Here is a 19,344-nt window from a genome sequence, read left to right on the forward strand (position 1 = left end):
AGTGAATAAAAATACTTCACTTTACAATCTGGAATGTGTTTAAAATCTCTTGTTGGTTCAATCACCCATGCCTAGCTTTCTTATGCTCTCAGGCTTCAATCTCTTAGAGAGCTGGTGAAATCAGGGTGATCACTCAAAATGGGAATTAGTATCATTCTGTCACTCGTAGAGCGCCTGTCCAAACCCAGGCTCAAACTCCATGGGGCTTCTGATACTGTAACAGACAGAGAATCCAGTGGGTCACTTCAAATTGGGATTCCAACTTCCTACATCCAATTCCAACATATCCACACTATAAAACGTACCAATAATATCTCCCAACATCTTACAAAGCCTTAAACTTAAAGTGCTGATTTATAAAATCTAGCCTTGCATTAGCCATGACATAAATGTGCCAATAATTCTCTAAAGAACATGAAGAATGTTGATAAACATTCAGCTGGCCAGACAACATCTACAGAGTGAAAGACAAGATCAATGTTTCAGATCCATGGCCTTTCATTTCATAATTCAATGAAGAATGAGCTGAGCCTAACACGCAGCATGGAGAAGAAGCAGGTTAGCAATGTTCCAGAGGCTGAGAAGTTGATAAACCAGCAGTTGCTTCAATCCTAATTAATTAGCCCAATAATAAGCAATACACATTCATAAGAGCAATGTCAGCTCCCCTTCATGGATCAGCATTATGCAATTATTTTTTTTCTTGATAGCGACAGGAATATTTGTACGCAGACTGCCGTATTATCATATTGGTGACATGCTGAGACCGCAGCAAGCTGTAGACTGTGAAACAGGGGGCTGGGCATTGACGCCTACAACCCCTCTCCACTATTCACTGTCAACTCCAGCTGTGGGACAAAGTTTGGACACAGCAGAGAAATGGTTAAAAAAGATAACCATTTCCACTGGCTACATTTTCCGTGGACAATTCTTAAGTTCAAAATGTACTCCCTCCAATCCCCCACCATCACCCTTCATTCCTCAAGTTCACTGTATGCACATGGACAATTTGAAGTCAGGTGATTGGCCTTAGTAACCAATATTTTGTTTTTTTTAAGTGCATATGTTGAAACATTTGTGCACGTCACAGAGGTCAAGAACCAGGATTGCGTTGATAACCCAGTAGCTGAACTATAAGAGATATAAAAGCACCTGTATAATCAAGTTGCAAAGATAAAATCACCATAGTCTTACCAGACTGTAGGACTGGTGGTGGTTTAACCTGAGGGTCACCACCTCAGGCAAGGGGAGAGGTTGTGAAGGAGTGTCCTTCACAGTAATCTTAAACAGTGTGGGAAATGAATGCATGCTGTTGACATCACAAATCAGCCACCCGCCCAAGTGAGCTAACCAAACCCCAAAACCAGATGCAATGCAACCTGGCAAATCAATATGCAGTTTTTGAGATTTTGTCAAATTCCTGGCAGCTACAGAATGTCATTGTGCAGAGACAGCTTTCTCAAAATGTGAAAGGAAGAGTCCGGCAACAATTGTGTCGGTTTTGACCATTTTTTTAGGTTCAACAGTGTTGGCTTCCCATCATCCCTTTCGTGTTCAAAGACTCAATTACTCAAAATATCTCTCATATTGAATGAGCCTCCCAAATTCTGCTTCATTCTATGAACTGCTGACTCACCACTCATGATTTTTCACAGTTCAGTCAACCAATATCATGTAAATTAGCCACACATATTCTATCCCTATAGCTACCAAGACTACAGTCCAGCCTATCTTTCTAATAGTACCTCATTCACTTGTAAGGTTAATGAATACTGTAAGTAGATAATTAGTTCACTGAGAAAGCGAAAAAGGTTTTAAGTACTGGAGTGACACCAACATTGTGAGTAAGCTCTTCCAGCTGCAATGGTCAGCAATTTGGCTTTGTGTTATTCAGACCTGGGGTTCAATATCAGCAGGATGTGGGAACTCCTCAGCCATCACTGTCACACTTCTCCGATACTGAAGAATCATGTGCTGTCCCCTTCACTTTGAGACAATGGCCTCTAACAGTCGTATCCATGTGTAAAGGCAGGGGTCCACACCAGAAAGGCAGTTCCCAGATCCAGTGGACAGAAAGCCGATATATCATGCTCTGTATATCATTGAGTGCCTCAAGAGGAAAGAGGCCTATCTAATGTATGAGCTACTGCAGCTGGAGGCAAGCAGGTACCAAAAGAAAGGAAAAGAAGACAGTCAAGACAGCAAATACAAAATGAATGGGAAGACAGTTGGATGCAAGTGCAGGGATAGGGAATAGGAATGAGGAGTGATCACTGATAGAAGTGTTGACTGTGAGTCAGTAAAGAGCAATAAGATAAAGGAGATGGTGGATGGCATGTTATGCAGTGAAAGCTGGCAACAGTTCTTTAACTTAATGAGAAAGTGCCAAGGAAAGAGAGGAGGGCACATGCTTGGAATAGAAGAGTTCCAGACTGAATGGTGAGACAGAAGGAATGGATGTGCCAGTATAATGAAGAAGGTGGAGGTGAAGGAAGTGTTTCGTCAAAGGGTGGAACTGGATGAGATGCAGAGTCTAAATGAATGGGGTTATTGGGGCGGTGTGCACACTGAAGGCCAATCACGAGATGGGAGAGACAAAGGGAGTAAGTTTGCTCTTGGAATCTAGGGTGCTGGATGAGAGTGAAAAGAGACTCATGACAACAACAACAACAATTAGAATAAATTTGTCCCTTTATTCCATATGTAAGTAATTATTGCAAACTTCCCTCTTTAATGGCAATAAGCCTTCTTACTGCATTTGTAAAACTGTATAGAAGTACATGCCTTTGAGTGCTTTATATGTTACGCCAAGCTAATGAATAGATTAATAAATAACATTAGTAATTAATAATTATTAATAAATCAATTTATACAAATAATGAATAGATTAATAAATAACATTAGTAATTAATAATTATTAATAAATCAATTTATACAAATAATTGAAATATTTTTGGCTGGTAAAAATCACCTGAAGTAGAGAGTTATTTCCATCTCCTCTTGCCTTTCTATCTGCACAGATCAGGCGAATGGCCAGTGGTGATCACAGTCCAGAAAACTTCTGAGGAAAGTACACAATGTCACTAACCAAATAGTTCCTGGGGATATCTGTAAGGAAATAGAATTTTGCACGATCTTACCTTATTTCCCCTGGAAAGTGTCTACATGTGTGTTTTATTGCCCTACTTCAATAATGGGCTGATAGGGTATTAGGTACAGCTTGGGTTTAAATCAAGAGAGCTTCAATTCTTGCTGTGCTTTTGGTCACAGGTTAAGTATAAATATCCCAGCTCAATCAATACAACTCGGTTCATTTTTCAAATCCACCTACTGGTTCAACCATCTTTTTAATACTTTTTCTCAGGAATTTTGGCACCATCACTCAAACAGGACATTCATTCCAAGTAGCGTTCACTGTAAGAACAGCAAGATTTGTCCTTAATATACTGTTAACTAGCATGTTTTACTTCTACTTCCAATTTAAAAATCAGCACACATTAGTATTTCCATTCACTTTGTTATCCATATTGCTAACTGCTAATAGACAGTTGGTTCTCAGCTTGCCACAGAATAAAAAGTCTAAATTGTAAACTATAATCCAAAAATAGTACAAGTCCTGAAACCCCAACATAAGACAAAAGAATTTAGTCAGCTTGAAGATAGCACAGCACAGAAACTGGTCATTCAACCCATTATGTTTTTGAGGTCTTCTTTGAGGGCTACATTTTGTGATTATTGAGCATTTTGAGCTTTTACCCCTTTTTTTGTGGGGGGCAGGCACATTGCATCAGCTTTTTTAACCCATGTGTCAACTTCTCCATGTTTTGCTGATTGACTTGAAGATATGCATGCAAAGAAATTTTGCAGGCAGTGCTGGGAGGTCTACACAGCATCAGCTCCTGGGTGAACATTCATTGTTTTTGATGTAATGTGGAGAAGAATGACTATGAAGCTTCCCCTAACCATTACAGGCCACATACCACAGAAGAGAGAACGAACGCTATTTCTCAAACGTACAGAACAGTGAGCTACAAGCCTCATAGTAACACAAACCAATATTCTCCTTTGCAATGCTGATTAATGCCTTGTGTATTTGCAATATTGTGAATTAGGAGAATGATGTAAGTAACTCACACTGGAACTGATTCCCCGAGAAATCAATCGAGTCAGAATTTACACACAGCTGACATAATTAAAGCTGAGAAGGCGATGACATGAGGCTGAGATCTTTTATAAGTCTGTGACCCCTTAATTGCCATGTATTGCAGACTCAAACCTGCAGCTTGCTATATGCAGTGTTATGGGAGCAGGTGACATCAGCAACAAATGCCACTGGAATACAAGGCGATCTAAAACAACAGAGGTGAAAGACCAATAGAAATGTATCAGCTTCAGATAGATTTATTGTGCCGTTTTGTTGTTACATTATTTATTTCCTGTATAATGAAACTTCACAGTCATCCTTCTCCATGTCACATCAGGAACAATGAATGCTAGCCGAGAGCTGATGTTGAATAAAATCATAAGAAATGCCATAATTTCACTGTGAATCCAGCTGCGAGTTATTACAACAAGCATAACATTGCTTCTGCAAAACTTGTCTGTATTTTTGAAACCCAAATTTAAGATGGTAAAATCTTATTCAAATGATTCTCTATTATCAAGAAAAATATAAAATATAGAATAAAGTTCAGCTCAACTGTCACAGTTTAACTCTACTAATCTGTGGCTTGGTTTGAATCAGAAAATCCAAAAGTGTATGTAACAGAAATATACATCGAACAGATAATTTGAACCCAGTCACTCTCTCTAATTAAAAGATGGAATTTTTCTCTTAATATTTAATTGATTACTCCCATTCACTACCTTGTTCGCCATTTTTTTCACATCTTTCAGAGGAGGTGGAGAAGAGTGTGATTTCCAACCCTTACTAATGCCCCATTTCTTTCCTTTCTTCATTCTGGTTTAACACAAGGAGTTCCTCACTTCCTCATTTCTCAATTCCTTTCAAAATTTCAAAGGCATAGGAGCACGCTGCTTGTGTTTCTTCACTCACAGCAATCTGCATTCCTAAAGCCTTCCATTGCTCACTAACACAAGATTCTCATTTGTTTACAGCACAGTACCTCAAGACTTTCTTTAATTGGGCTAACCAGTGCTAGGTACAATAAAGTGACTTTGACAATTTATTCCAATCATATTTCTGGTACAGCACTTGAAGTTGACAACTTAAAATGCAATTTTTAAAAAGTTATTACTGTAAGATAGGATACAATGGAGAGCAAGGAATCAAGTGGAAGTAGGGTTAGTACAACAGCAGGAAAAATAGACTAATTAATTCAACAATAGCTATTAAAAAAAACAGGGATATTAAAAGGAAGATAATTTTAAGTAAAATCACTTCTCCACGATTCGCTCTTGCTTCTCAGTTATTATTCATGGCAGGAAACAGACTCAGTCTCATTCATCCTTCAAGGTGAAAATGAGCACGTTCATTATCTGTGTTTGGGAAGATTCTGTTGGGGTTGAAGGTGACTGTTAAGGCTGATCAGTAAACATCATTTTGCAGACACTGAGCTTTGAGACGATCAAGTTGCTGAGTCAGGATTTCCACCCTTTGTATTTTCTCTCGGCTTCAGATAGGTGCTTGATTTCAAAGGAAGCCTTCTCGTTTGTTTTGCTTTGTTTGTGCCTGGTGTAACAATCCTGGACCAGCTTCTCTCAACACTCAGTCAAAATCAAATCTCATATGTGAAGTATTTAGAGAGTTTCTCAGTAGCAGTTCCTTTGATGTCCATGAATGACTAGAGCCAAGCTGTCCAGAGAAGGTTCATTTTGCTCAGTGTCAAGCTTCACAATACTTAACCAGCTGAACTCAGAGTCATAGAATGATGCAGCACAGAAACAGACCCTTCAGTCCAACCAGTCCGTCCTGACTACAGTCCCAAACTAAACTAGTCCTACCTACCTACACTTGGCCCATATCCCTCCAAGTATTTCTTATCCATGTATTTATCCAAATATCTTTTAAGTGTTGTAAATGTACCCACATTCATCACTCCCTCAGGAAGTTCTTTCAACATGCAAAACATACCCTGTGTAAAAAATTTCCCCTTCACGTCTTTGTTAAATCTCTCCTCTCACCTTAAAGTATGCCTCCTGGTCTTGAAATCCCCTATCCCAGGAAAAAGACAACTACCATTCATCTTATCTACACCCCTCATGATTTTATAATCCTCAATAAGGCCACCCCTCAACCTCCTACACTCCAGCAAAAAGTGCCCCAGTCTATCCAGCCTCTCCTTATAACTCAAAACCACCATTCCCAGCAACATCCTGGTAAATCTTTCTGAACTCTCTCCACCTTAATAACATCCTTCCTATAACTGGACACAGTATTCCAGAAGAGGCCTCACCAATGCCCTGTGCAACCCCTTCATGATTTCCCAACTCTCATACTCAAAGGTCTAAGCAATGAAGACAAGCATGCTAAACTCAGTTGTGGCTGTCCCAATAATGAAGTGGGTGCTTGATATGCCAAGTCAGGTGACCCTGTGTCAGTGCCTGGTATGTTTTCCTGCTCTCTTCAAACTTCCAAAGGTAGCTCAATTAAATTTCTTGCCAAATGACTGGTACATAGTCTCCCAAACTGTCACAGTCAGAGAACAGAGTGAGCAGCACTATTGCTCCTATAGACTTTTCCTTTTGTAGATTGACTTACACTTCTTCATTCTTGATCTTCAATCCCCAGATTGATGCTTGAAGCTTGACAAAGGCTACACTTGTTTTAGCAGTTATTTCATTGGTCTCATCGTCAATGTAGACAACTTGAGAGGGTAGTGCTGATATACATGATCTGACAAGTTCTAGCCATGGCCTGGAATTGTACAAACTCAAGATGATACTTTCCTGGAGCGGGATAATGTTCTTCAGTTTTCTTCATGTTTGTCTTAGGAGAGATTCAGCATTTTAAGCTTCTATTCTTTGGGGTTTAGATGAATGACAGAAGCTCTAATTGAGGAAAAAGAACATGCTAAAGGGATTGACAAAGTAAACACAGAGCAAATGTTTCCCCTTCCAGAATGACAGGTCACTGTTCTAGGCTGAGGGGTGGCACAACTAAAACAGAGAGGAAAAGGAATTACTTCTCTCGAAAGGGTTGTGCAGTTGTGGAATTCATTACCTCAGAATGTGGCGGATACTGGGGCATTGAGTAAGTTTCAGAAGAAAATAGGCAGATTTTTAATTAGTAATAGATTTGAAGGATTATGGAGAGGAAATTGGAATTGAGGCTGAGAGAAGATCAGCCATGATCATATTAAATAGCAGGGCAGGTTCAAGTGGCTGTTCCTGGTTCTTATGTTCTAACCATAGGCTAAACTTGTCGAATTCATTGCAGAACAAGGCCAGGCTACAAGGAACGTCTAGCTCTGATCTAGCAGCTAGTGGTTAGAGATCACTAAATAGGAAACCACAAAGGTATGTCTTTGGAGAGTGGAGTTTTTGGTCAGAGCAGTCACAAATTGAGCAGGTTGCTGTCCCTGTTATTTCTGATTTTGGAGCCAGGATCACCATTATAAAAATTCCCAGGCAGCATGTCAGAGGTAAGTATTCTGGCCAGGGTTGGTGCTCACACAGGGCCCCGTTTTACCTCAGTAGTGACTCGGAATGGATCAGAAGTCTCACCACACCATGTAGTTCACACACAAACAAGCTGTCCCATGGGCAGAAACAATCCATTTCAAAACATTAACCCAGGAATGGAAACAGGATAGCACAGAGTGGACAAGTTCTGCAATGTCTGCCAGTGGGGCTAGATTTCTGTTTTGGTAAGTTCGATTTCAGAGACTAACAAAATACCGCTGAAAGCAATCTTTTAAAACAAACATGTTTTCTGGACATCAAGGATGTGTAAATGCCAAACTTGATAAATAGATTTTCAGTGTTCAGTGATTATCTGAATCTGGAATGTGCTACCGGGAAATAGTGGTGGATGCAGATACGATGGGGTGTTTAAGGGACTTTTAGGTAAGCACATGAATACGCAAGGGATGGAGACATATGGACTATGACAGGCCGAGGGATTAACTTAATTTTATATCATGCTCTGTACAGCACTGCAGGCTGAAGGGCCTGTTCCTGTACAGTACTGTTCTCTGTTCTATGTTTTGTAAGCAGCAATAGATTTTGGTGCAATGTAACTTAAGTTGGGATTTGAAGGACCTGTAGATTTTGATTGTCAACGTATCAGGGATAAGAAGATACAAATTGTTAATGGATACTTTGCACCTGGCTCACATGCAGAAATGGAACATATTACTCTTTTCTGAAGGGCTTTTTCCACCATTACACACACAATGGTTTGACTGTAAGGACCGTGGTAAAATATCTTAATCAGCCAATTCCTCTGAGAATTGTCAAACCATTTTTATTCGCACTTGCACTGAAGTGAATTGCAGAAATTAAGCATCTGCTTAATTAACCCAAGAGTAGGCCCTGGTTCAGTGACACTTTGAACAGAAATTACTTCTGACAATTATTCAGCGATAACTCAATTATGATTGGTGGCATAAAGTCGTCTATAATGGAACCACCACTGCCTGCTCAGAATGATATATTGTATCTAAATATAGCACATCAATGGCCTCACTCAAAATATCTATAATCCTTGCAGCGCATTTTAAATCCTGAGATAACAGTTTAAAATAGCCACAGATTAATATTAAGGTTTTAGCAAAGATTTAAAGCTCGCGTTGTGGGTGCGGATATTGACTTATTCGCCAAGCTGGCTCATTATTGTTCAGACATTTTCGTCACCGTGCTAGGTAACATCAGTGAGGTCTCCAATGAAGCAATATTGTTCTATTCCGCTTGGAATTTATACTGTTTGGTCCGTTATGGTGAGTACTGTTGTTTCCGGTTTTGTTCTGTATGGGTTTGTATATGGGGTCCAATTCTATATGTTTGTTGATTGCATTACAGGTGGAGAACCATGCCTCTAGGGACTCCCGTGCATGTCTATGTTTGGCTTGTGCTGCAATAGTTACATTGTCCCAGTTAAACTGATGGCCTTTAAGGAGAGTTTGTCATGTTGTTTCGCTGCTAGCTGATGTTCGTGTATTTTGATGGCTCAGTTCCTTCCTGAATGTCTGATGTAATGTATTTGGCAGTCATTGCTTGGTATTTTATAAACCACATTCCTTCTGCATGTTGTGGGAATGGATTCTTTAATGCTTGTGAGCGTTTGTTGTAGAGTGGCTGAGAGCTTGTGGGCCACTGTGATTCCTTGTGGTCTTAGAAGTTTTGCTGTTAGTTCCAATATGTTCCTGATGTAGGGCAGTGTGATCAGTGTGTTAGGGTGTACTGTGTCCTCTTGTGTTGTCTGTTATGTAGGCATCTGTGGATGAAATTGCGGGGATATCCATTCATTGCGAAGATTTTGTATAGGTGCTCTTCCTCTTTCCTGCATAGTTCTGGCACGTTGCAGTGAGTGGTGGCCCATTTAAATAGTGTCCTAGTGCATCGTTGTTTGTGGACCATGGGGTGGTTGTTGTGGAAACTGAGGATTTAATCAGTGTGAATTGTTTTCCTGTACCATGGGACAAAGTAACCACAGTAGCCCAAGTCAAACTTAGAAGACATACAGGAATTCCTGGAGACATGGTTCTCCACTCTTAATGCAATCAACAAACGTATAGAATTGGACCCCATATACAAATCCATACAGAATGGAACCAGAAATGATATTATTCACCAGAATGGACTAAACAGTATAAATTCCCAGCTGAGTAGAATAACATTGCTTCACAGGAGGTCTCACTGATGTTGTTACCTGGCATGGTAACGAAACATCTGAATGAAAACAAGCCAGCTCGGTGAGCAATTCAACAACCTTACCCACAACCCAAGCTACAAATTTTTGCAAAAACCTTAAAACAACTATGGTCACATCATGCTACTAACTGCCAGACAGCGGAAACCTTCACCAACCGACTGAGCACTATCCGTGAACAATTCCACTTTCTCCACAAATGCTTCAGGAACCAGGTACTGCCCTGCAGCATGAAGTACAAACCTCCAGTCTACAACACATAGACATATAAAATAGGTGAACAGAACAGGTGCAGAATGCAAGAGTAATGGTTGCCTATAACTGACCCTAGAAGTACAGATGGAAAATTTCGGGCCAAAAATCAGAGTACCTAAACACAATTCACTACAAACCTAGAACAGGCCGTCACCAAATCAATCAATACATGACCAAAACTACAAAAGGGCCACAAGCTACATGAGAAATTTACTACACTGATCCACCATAAAGACAAGGCCAACAATAAAACCAGACACATGGATTAGAAACCTATCCAGGAGATGACACACAGAAAATTTAAAAACTATCCTACTATGGGGATTGAACTATAAACACAAAGATATGAACAGAACAGACTTCTTGGCTGCTCTGGAAACTACATTAAAAGACAAGCTCACGAATGAAGCACAACAAGCTATCCAACAAACTATAATCCCCACACTACACAGAAGGAATGAATGTGAAACCCTAAACACAAAGAGAAAAGCACCAGAAAATCTCAAGAAAGACAAGTCTATTATAAATCTAACAGCAGACAAAGGGCACACGACAGTCATTATGAACAAACCAGACTACATTAAGAAAGCACAGGCATTGTTTGCAGGTACAAACACTTGCCAACAGGTGGCGATAGACCCAGCACCGCAGCAAGGAAATGGGATTACCCAGACACTGAAGAGATGAAAGGATGCAGGGCAGATAACCAAGATGGACTCCATGAGAATGAAACCAGAAAGCATGAACACCAACAGCTTTTACAAACTTCCCAAGGTACCAGACATTCCCCCCCCCCTCAGACAAAGTCCATTGGGGATGATCCGGTTCCATTCCCCTCAGACACATTGTTTCCCTACCAGGCGTAAACTGGCCGAGGACCTGCAACAGAAACTGAAACACCAAGTCCACAGATCACTCCATTCCATCCACTCAACCCAGAAATTCCTTGATACCCTCAAGAACATTAAAAAAAACAGCAATGATGAGATAATTATATCCTTTGACATCACAGGATTATTCACATTAATTGACATCCCACTAGACAAAGAAACACTGACCACATTATTAAAGGAAGCAGGAACATCGACCAGCAGCTCCATCAGCAATGACAACATATTCAAACATTGGATTTGTGCCCTACCACACACTTCATCTTTAATGGTCAACTATACAAACAGATCAATGGCACCCCCTTGGAGTCACCCATCTCGGGACTCATCGCTGAGGCAGTCATACAAAGACTAAAACAAAACACCCACCCCTTCATTCAACCTAAACTGTGGACCCGGTGTGTGGGCAACACATTTGTCACAAGTAAACACACCAAACTAGAAGATACCCACCACCTCATCAACAACGTATTTGCCAGATTAAATTCACAAGAGAAGAAGAAAACAACAATCAGCTTCTTTTTCTGGATATTTAAGCTAAAGGTATGACCAATGAAGAGTTTCAAACCTTGGTATACAGGACAGCAACCCACGCTGATCACATCCTCAGCTTCCACAGCAATCATCCCAATGTCCACAATCAAAGTTGTGGAAGAACACTATTAAAAAGGGCCACCACTCCCTGCAACATGCCAGAACTATGCAGGAAAGACAAAGAGCACCCATACAAAATCTTCGCTCTGAACGGATATCCCCACAACTTCATCCACTGATGCCTACATAACAGACAACAGCAGGAGGACACAGTACACCCTAACACACTGGTCACACTGTCCTACATCAGAACATATCGGAACTGACAAAAAAGATCCTAAGACTGCGAGGAATCATGGTGGCTGTCAAGCCCACAGCCACTTTACAACAAACACTTACAAGGATTAAAGACCCGTTCCCATAACACGCAGAACCAACGTGGTTTACAAAACACCATGCAACAACTGCCACAAGTATTATATCAGACAGACAGGAAGGAAAGTAGCCATCAGAATACACAAACATCAGCTAGCAGCAAAACAGCATGATGGACTTTCCCTCACATCAGTATACTCAGACAATGAAGGCCATCAGTTTAACTGGGATAATGTAACCATAATAGCCCAAGCCAAACATAGACATGTACGAGGAATTCCTAGAGGCATGGTTCTCTACCCGTCATGCAATCAACAAACATATAAAATTGGACCCCATATACAAACCTATGCAGAACAGAACCAGAAATGACACTACTCACCATAACAGAGCAGACAGTATAAGTCCCAAGTGGAGTAAAACAACATCGCTTCATCAAAGGCCTCACTGATGATGATGCCTAGTATGGTGACAAAACATCTGAACAAAAATTAGCCAGCTCAGTGAGCAAGTCAACAAACTCACAGATTAATACAAATGCATCCTGCCATTAAGTGTACCTCGTCAAAAAGACTGATTGGCTATCGTTTTCAGCAAAGAGATTCTGAGGAGAGCACTGCATTATCACAGAGTTACTGTGATACAGAAGGAAATCATTCAGTCCATCAGGTTCATTTCGAATCCAATAGGTTAATGTCATTTTAAGTCAAATTCACTTTGAAATCACGCACCTCCAAATTCACCACCCTTATTAGCAGTAAGCTCTGAGTCATCAGCAGCCACTGTGTAAAAATGCTGTTGCTTATATTCCTGTCCTCTCCCCACCATATGCCTTGTCTAATTACCTTAAATGTTAAATACCTAATCCTTAGAGTCACAGAGAGTTACAATACATCACATCCACATTGGTCAAGAGCAACCACCTGAATATTCTGTAGAATGAGCCAATAAAAACAGCTTTCATTTGTCTACATTATTTACGTCTATGACAATCTGGTCCACATTGATCAAATCTCTCTTCAGTCTCCTTTGCGTCAAGGTAAACAATGCCAGGGTCCCCAGAAAAACAGGAAATTTACTGGAGAAACTCAGCAGGTCTGGCTGCATCTGAGAAGAGAGAAAGCATCTTCATGTTCAAATCTAAGATGATTGTTCTTAGAGTCATCCATTATATCCATTACATACAGATGAGGAAGGACACCACTTTGACTGGGACAACACATACATCCTAGGACAAGCCAAACAGAGGCACGCACGAGAAATCCTAGAAGCATGGCATTCCAACCGTAACTCTAATCCTCTTTCCACAAACTCTAAGACCTGCTGAGTTTTTTCAGCATTCTTGGTGTTTGCTTCTGATTTTCAACATTCATAGTATTTTACCCTTATTCAGGTTCCCCGATGTTAATCTCCCAGTCGTAGAACTATTCTGGTAATGGATGTGAGTTTGCTTGCTGAGCTGGAAGGTTAGTTTTCAGACATTTCGTCACCATTCTAGGTAACATCATCAGTGAGCCTCCAACAAAGCGCTGGTGTTACGTCCCACTTTCTATTTATCTGTTTTGGTTTCCTTGGGTTGGTGATGTCACTTCTGGCATTGGTGATGTCATTTCCTGTTCTTTTTCCTCAGAGGATGGTAGATTGGCTCCAAATCAATGTATTTTTTGATGGAGTTCCGGTTGGAATGCCATGCTCCTAGGATTTCTCGTGCGTGTCTCTGTTTGGCTTGTCCTAGGATGTATGTGTTGTCCCAGTCAAAGTGGTGTCCTTCCTCATCTGTATGTAAGGATAGAACATTATTCCAATGAGCCACCACACACTGCAGCAGAGAGGAACTACGAAGAGCCGAAGAAAATCACCTATACAGCATATTCAAAAAGAATGGGTACCCAATGAACACAGTCCGCCGATTTCTCAGTAACAAACCCAAACAAACAGTCAAAACGGGCCCAGAAACCATAACCACTCTCCCCTACATCAAAGACATTTCCGAAATGACTGCCACACTACTCGGACCTCTTGGCATCAGGGTAGCCCACAAACCCACCAACACACTAAAACAGCAGCTAATGAACTTAAAAGACCCTATACAGACAACAAATAAAACGAACGTCATCTACAAAATACCTTGCAAGAACTGTGACAAACTCTACATTTGACAAACTGGCAGAAAGCTAGCCACCAGGATACATGAACATCAACTAGCCACAAAACGACATGACCCACTATCACTCATATCCTTACATACAGATGAGGAAGGACACCACTTTGATTGGGACAACACATACATCCTAGGACAAGCCAAACAGAGACACGCATGAGAATTCCTAGAAGCATGGCATTCCAACCGGAACTCCATCAACAAACACATTGGCTCCAAATCAATCTGCCATCGTCTGAGAAAAAGAACCGGAAATGACATCACCAATGCAAGAAATGACATCACCAACCCAAGGCAACCTAAACAGATAGATAGAAAGAGGGACATAACACCAGCGCTTCGTCGGAGGCTCATTGATGATGTTACCGAGAATGGTGACGTAACGTCTGAAAACTGACCTTTCAGCTCAGCGAGCAAACTCACATCCAGAACCTCAACCTGAGCTACAAATCTTCTCAAAACTTGCTATTCTGGTAATCTACACCCTCACAAGAGCTGTGCCCCCCACAACCCACATTTGTTCCTAAAAGTGTACTGATCAGAGTGGATGTGATGTTTGAGTTGTGACTTAATCGAAGTATCAGACAAGTTCAATGTCATGTCCCTGCCATTGTAGTCAATGTTTTTTTTTCCATGGAGTTTGGAAGGCTCAGGGGCATAGAAGTTTATAAAATCATGAGGGGAATGGATAGGGTGATCAGCCAAGATTTCTTTCCAAGAGGGGAGACTCTAAAACTGGGCTGTATAGGTTTAAGTTGAGAGGGGAAAGATTTAAAAAGGAACGGAGGTGAAACTTTTCCACGCAGATGGTGGTGTGTGTGTATGGAGCAAGTTTCCAGAGAAGGCAGTGCAGGCTGGTAGATATAAAACATTTAAAAAAGGTATCTGAATAGGAAGAATTGAGAGGGATATGGGCCAAATGCTGGCAAATGGGACTAAGTCAGCTGTTGTGAAGATAGGTATGGTATTTGTGGATTGGAAGGCAGGACATGAGAATTTATTTGCACAATGACGGCTGGGGTCGGGGGAGCGGTGATGTGGAAAATGTGTGCTCCCTTTAAAAGATGATGATCTTTTTAGGCTTAAAATATGTCTGCAGGCAGCAGCAGATGCACATAGAGTTCTTGAAACTGAAATGTTGAATCAAAAAGCCATATTGTCAACAGGCAAAGCAGCATTTTTATCAAGACAACAGCTTTTTGAATTTAGCCAATTAATTTAAACCAGGCCCTAGATACCAGTGCCCAATTAAGTTTAAAAGTAATGGTTCGGACAACCTCAGACCAATTCTATTATAAGAAATTAATGGGTCAAAGAGTATAAAAGAAGAGAGCATTTGAAAATCAGTGTGAGAGTCAACTGTCATCTGCCAAGCAAACAGCTCTCTGCAACAAAACAAATAATCACTGGCTCTCACAGAAATCTCCAAACTCTGAGGAAGCACCATCTAAATAAAGGTACTTTGGCAATCTTAGCTAATAGCCCTGACATGAATTTGATGAAGGAAAGTGTTCCTGATTAGAGAACAAAGGAGAAGGCAAAGAAATTCCAGAAGGCTTACCTTGACTGGAATATTGAGAGACTAAGTTTTAGTTTATTTTTCTTATTACTTTGGCTTATATTGGTGATATATCACAACAGCATACTGTTAGAGTTCTGTTTTATTCAGGAATAGTTAGTAGCTAAGGGGGAATTGTTTAGTTTGTTATTAGTACTATTATGTTTTTCACTGTTAGAGTTAGATAAATTGTTACTTGTTGCTTATAAAGTATCAGGGCTGTCTTTCATTAATCCACTCCTTTTCAAACAGATTGCTTGGGGCGGGGGAAGGGGGTTGGGAGGGTGGTGAGGAGGTGAGAGGCAGATTATACCACTTTTCGTACCTCCTTTAACAATGTACGAGGCAAGGTGAGCTTCTCAGCAGAAATTGCTGGAAACGCTCAGCAGGTCTGGAAGGATCTGCGGAGAGAAAATCAGTTTGAGGTTTTCTTTAAGACAAATCCCTACCACAGCTCATTGCTGGCACATTTGGTAGATTTTCTACCACTGTTCTCTTTCCTGATATAATTTAAAGTCTGCTTGACCAAGTGTGGCAGATGAAAATCACATGATGACCTAACCAGGGAGAAACTTATTGTGAATGAAATCTACTTTATTGCAAGGTAGCAACTTGGTAGAAGGTATTTTGGTACAATAAGAATTCTTACAGACGGAAGGGGATCTCAGTGTTAGGTCTTACACCGTGAGGCCCTGTGTATAAGGCAATAATCAAGTGGTTCTCAGTGCACTTCATCACTTCATGGAGTATGTGCAACATTAAAAGGTGATCATTGCTTTTGGCATTTGGATAAAAGACCAGACACGTACAAGTGAAGACAAATATTCAGCTCACATTTGTGGTAAGTGTCATAAGTCGTATGACACCAGGTTATAGTTCAACAGGTTTATTTGAAACCACAAGCTTCCAGAGTGCTGCTCCTTTGTCAGGCAATTTCTGACCTTGTCCATCCCAGTCCAACACTGGTATCACCCCATCATGTATACTAACAGGATAGCATCTCTGAGAGGGTTGAGTGATTAAGGATTTGCCCTCATACATCATTCCCACAAATCCAGGTCCATACTTCTTTTGTATGAAAGCAATAATCTGGAATCAGGCTGACTGCAATTCTAAAAGTTAAATGCACATTTTCTGATCTCAATCCTATTTCAAAACAAAGTACATTAAGGTGAGGTCCATATTTAAATTAAAATACTGCTCCTAGGCTTTCAAGTATGTACCCATCCTTATTCACCAGATCTAACTCAATGTGAAATCCATTGTTCTGATTTCAAGGACTTCAGTGAAGCAAATATCCATAAACAAAACAAACATACCCAGGTGAAAAATTCAAATTAACAACCTTTCAGTTTGAGGTGCCTAAACAATGCAACTGATCTCTAATTTCAGGACACATTCTATAGATCTAAATTCTGTGTTATTACAGTCTGCAATGTCATATTATTGTACTGTAGTAACCACAGTACCAGGAGTGAAATTGTCTGATTCAAACCTTTTGCATGACTGAAGCATGAGACAGGATTGACATTTATATCACTTTTATTTCAACTTTTAATCCAGAGCTTGTTTTTCAGTTTGGTCCACTATTTTGCCATTTTGATTTTTGCTTCATTGAGAAGTGGGTTCCCAGATTCCTTGTGGATCGTGAGGTAGATTAGTTTGTGGTCATTTGCCCACGTGAGACCAATTTTCCTGGCTTCTCTCCCTCTTGCAGCATGGGCTATTTATGCTTAGAAGCTCCATCTAGTGGAAGAGCCAAACGTACAGAAATATCACCTAAGGCATGTCTCTTTTTGACAATTCAAGATCTGACCGAATACTGTGACCCACTGCATAGTCACATCACATTCTGCTGGAGCAACTAGAACAACATATGACACAAAAGGCTTTATTTGCTGACAGAACGGTTTGACAACACATTAACAATGCTTCTCTCTCTCTAGAGATGCTGCCAGACCTGCTGAGTTTCTCCAGTACTTTCTATCTTTGTTTCAGATCACCAGCACCCACAATTTTTTGTTTGTTTTATGCCACATAGTCAGTCTTTAAACACTGTACAATTTTTAGGAGTTGGGCAGAGCATTTGGGACTAAAGGGTTCATGGGCTTTTTTGGGAAAAGCAGAAACAGACCATTGAGTCGGATGATGCCATGATCATGATGAATGGTGGAACAGGCCTGAAGGGCCAAATGGCCTATTCCTGCTCAGATATTCTGTAATTGTTTGTAGATAAGATGCATATCACAACAACCTGTAAGTGCATGAACTACTGATATAGTACAGTAACTAAAAAAATTCAGAATGTTATCAGTCCTGAGGAAAGAACACGGAACTGAGAAGTTAATCCTGGTCCTTTCTCCACAGATGCTTCCAGACCCGCTAGCATTTTCTGTTGATATTTGATGGCATTTCAATGTTTTGATTTTTGTTTAGTTATGCAGATGTCAGTCTTGCTACCCAGAGTAACAACCATGCTGCTGTTAGGGAGGGGGTTCCAGAATTTTGACTCAAGTCAGGATGGTGAGTGGCTTGGAGGGGAACTTGCTTGTGGTGGCGTTCCCATATATCTGCTGCCCTTGTCCTTCCAGATGTAAGTGATTGTGGGTTTGAAAGGAGCCTTGTTGATTTTCTGCGTTCATCTCTTTAATGGTACACACAGTTGCTGCTGACCATCAGTGGTGAAGGCAGTGAATGCTGAAGGTGGTGGTGCTTTGTCTTGGATGGTGTTGAGCTTCTTGAGTGTTGTTGGAGGTGCTCTCATCTAGACAAGTGGGGATTATTCCATCATACTCCTGACTTGTGTCTTGTAGATGACAGACAGGCTTTTGCAGGTCAGGAGGTGTTACTCATCAGTGTTCCTAAGTTTCCGACCTACACTTGTAGGCAGAGTGTTTATATGGCCGGTCCAGTTGAGTGTCTGTTTCATGATAACATTCAGGGTGTTGACAATCATGTTGATAGCCAAGAGCCAATGGGTAGATTCCCTTTTGTTGGAGATAGATTTTTCTGACTGTTGATGCCAAAGTTTCATATTTCAAAGGTTGATATCAGTGTTGTAGCTGTACTGGAACTTCTTAGAGAAGAATACAGCTAGTTCGAGAGTACGATTCTTCAATACTATTACCAGAACGTTGTCAGGACCCATAGCCTTTGCAGTTTCTGATCCCCACAATTATTTCTTAATGTCAGATAGAGTGAATCTGAAAATGAGCATTTCTGATGCTGGCAAATGCTTCAGCCTTATCTTGTGCACTGAAGCTGGGGTCCCAGTGTTGAGATGAGGGATATTGCTGAAGCCTTCTCCTCCTGTTTATTATTGTGCATCCCATTCACAACTGGATGTGGCAAAAATGGAGAGTTATTTATGCTGATGGGAATGCAAGTAGTCCTGTTTGGTAGCTTTCCAAGGTTGACACCTCATTTTCAGGTAGGTCTGGAGCTACTCTCCTGCACTTTTCATCGAACCAGGATTGATCTCCCGACTTGATGGTAATGGTTGTGTGGGGGTTATGCAGGGCCAACTCGATTCAGTAAGATTCTGCAGCTGTTAAAGGACTTGATCTCACAGATACACTGTCTCAAGTTACTTGATTTGTTTGAAATCTATTCTATTTAGCACAGTGATTGTGCTACACAATACATTGGACGGTATCCTTAATTTAAGGAAGAACTTCATTACCGCAAGGACTCTGCAATGGTTTCTCTTGCCAGTACTGACACAGACTGCTGAGGACGA

The 19,344-nt window shown here is 40.7% G+C and overlaps 1 protein-coding gene across 8 annotated transcripts in view; it reads right to left on the minus strand.

Moving 5' to 3' along the window:
* Positions 1-19,344, minus strand: part of LOC125467601 (cadherin-18-like) — a 588,086-nt gene that overhangs the window by 555,886 nt on the left and 12,856 nt on the right. Inside the window, exon 2 of one of the 8 annotated variants that reach the window (XM_059651814.1) lies at positions 2,972-3,061. The exons of 6 other annotated variants lie outside the window; for them this stretch is intronic. The gene's annotated coding sequence lies outside the window, so the exon portion shown is untranslated. Of the gene's footprint in view, positions 1-2,971; positions 3,109-19,344 lie in introns of all 8 variants that reach the window. One more of the 8 variants, XM_059651812.1, reaches the window with a different exon arrangement.

Source organism: Stegostoma tigrinum, chromosome 2, assembly GCF_030684315.1.
Source record: "Stegostoma tigrinum isolate sSteTig4 chromosome 2, sSteTig4.hap1, whole genome shotgun sequence".
Classification (NCBI taxonomy): Eukaryota; Metazoa; Chordata; class Chondrichthyes; order Orectolobiformes; family Stegostomatidae; genus Stegostoma; species Stegostoma tigrinum.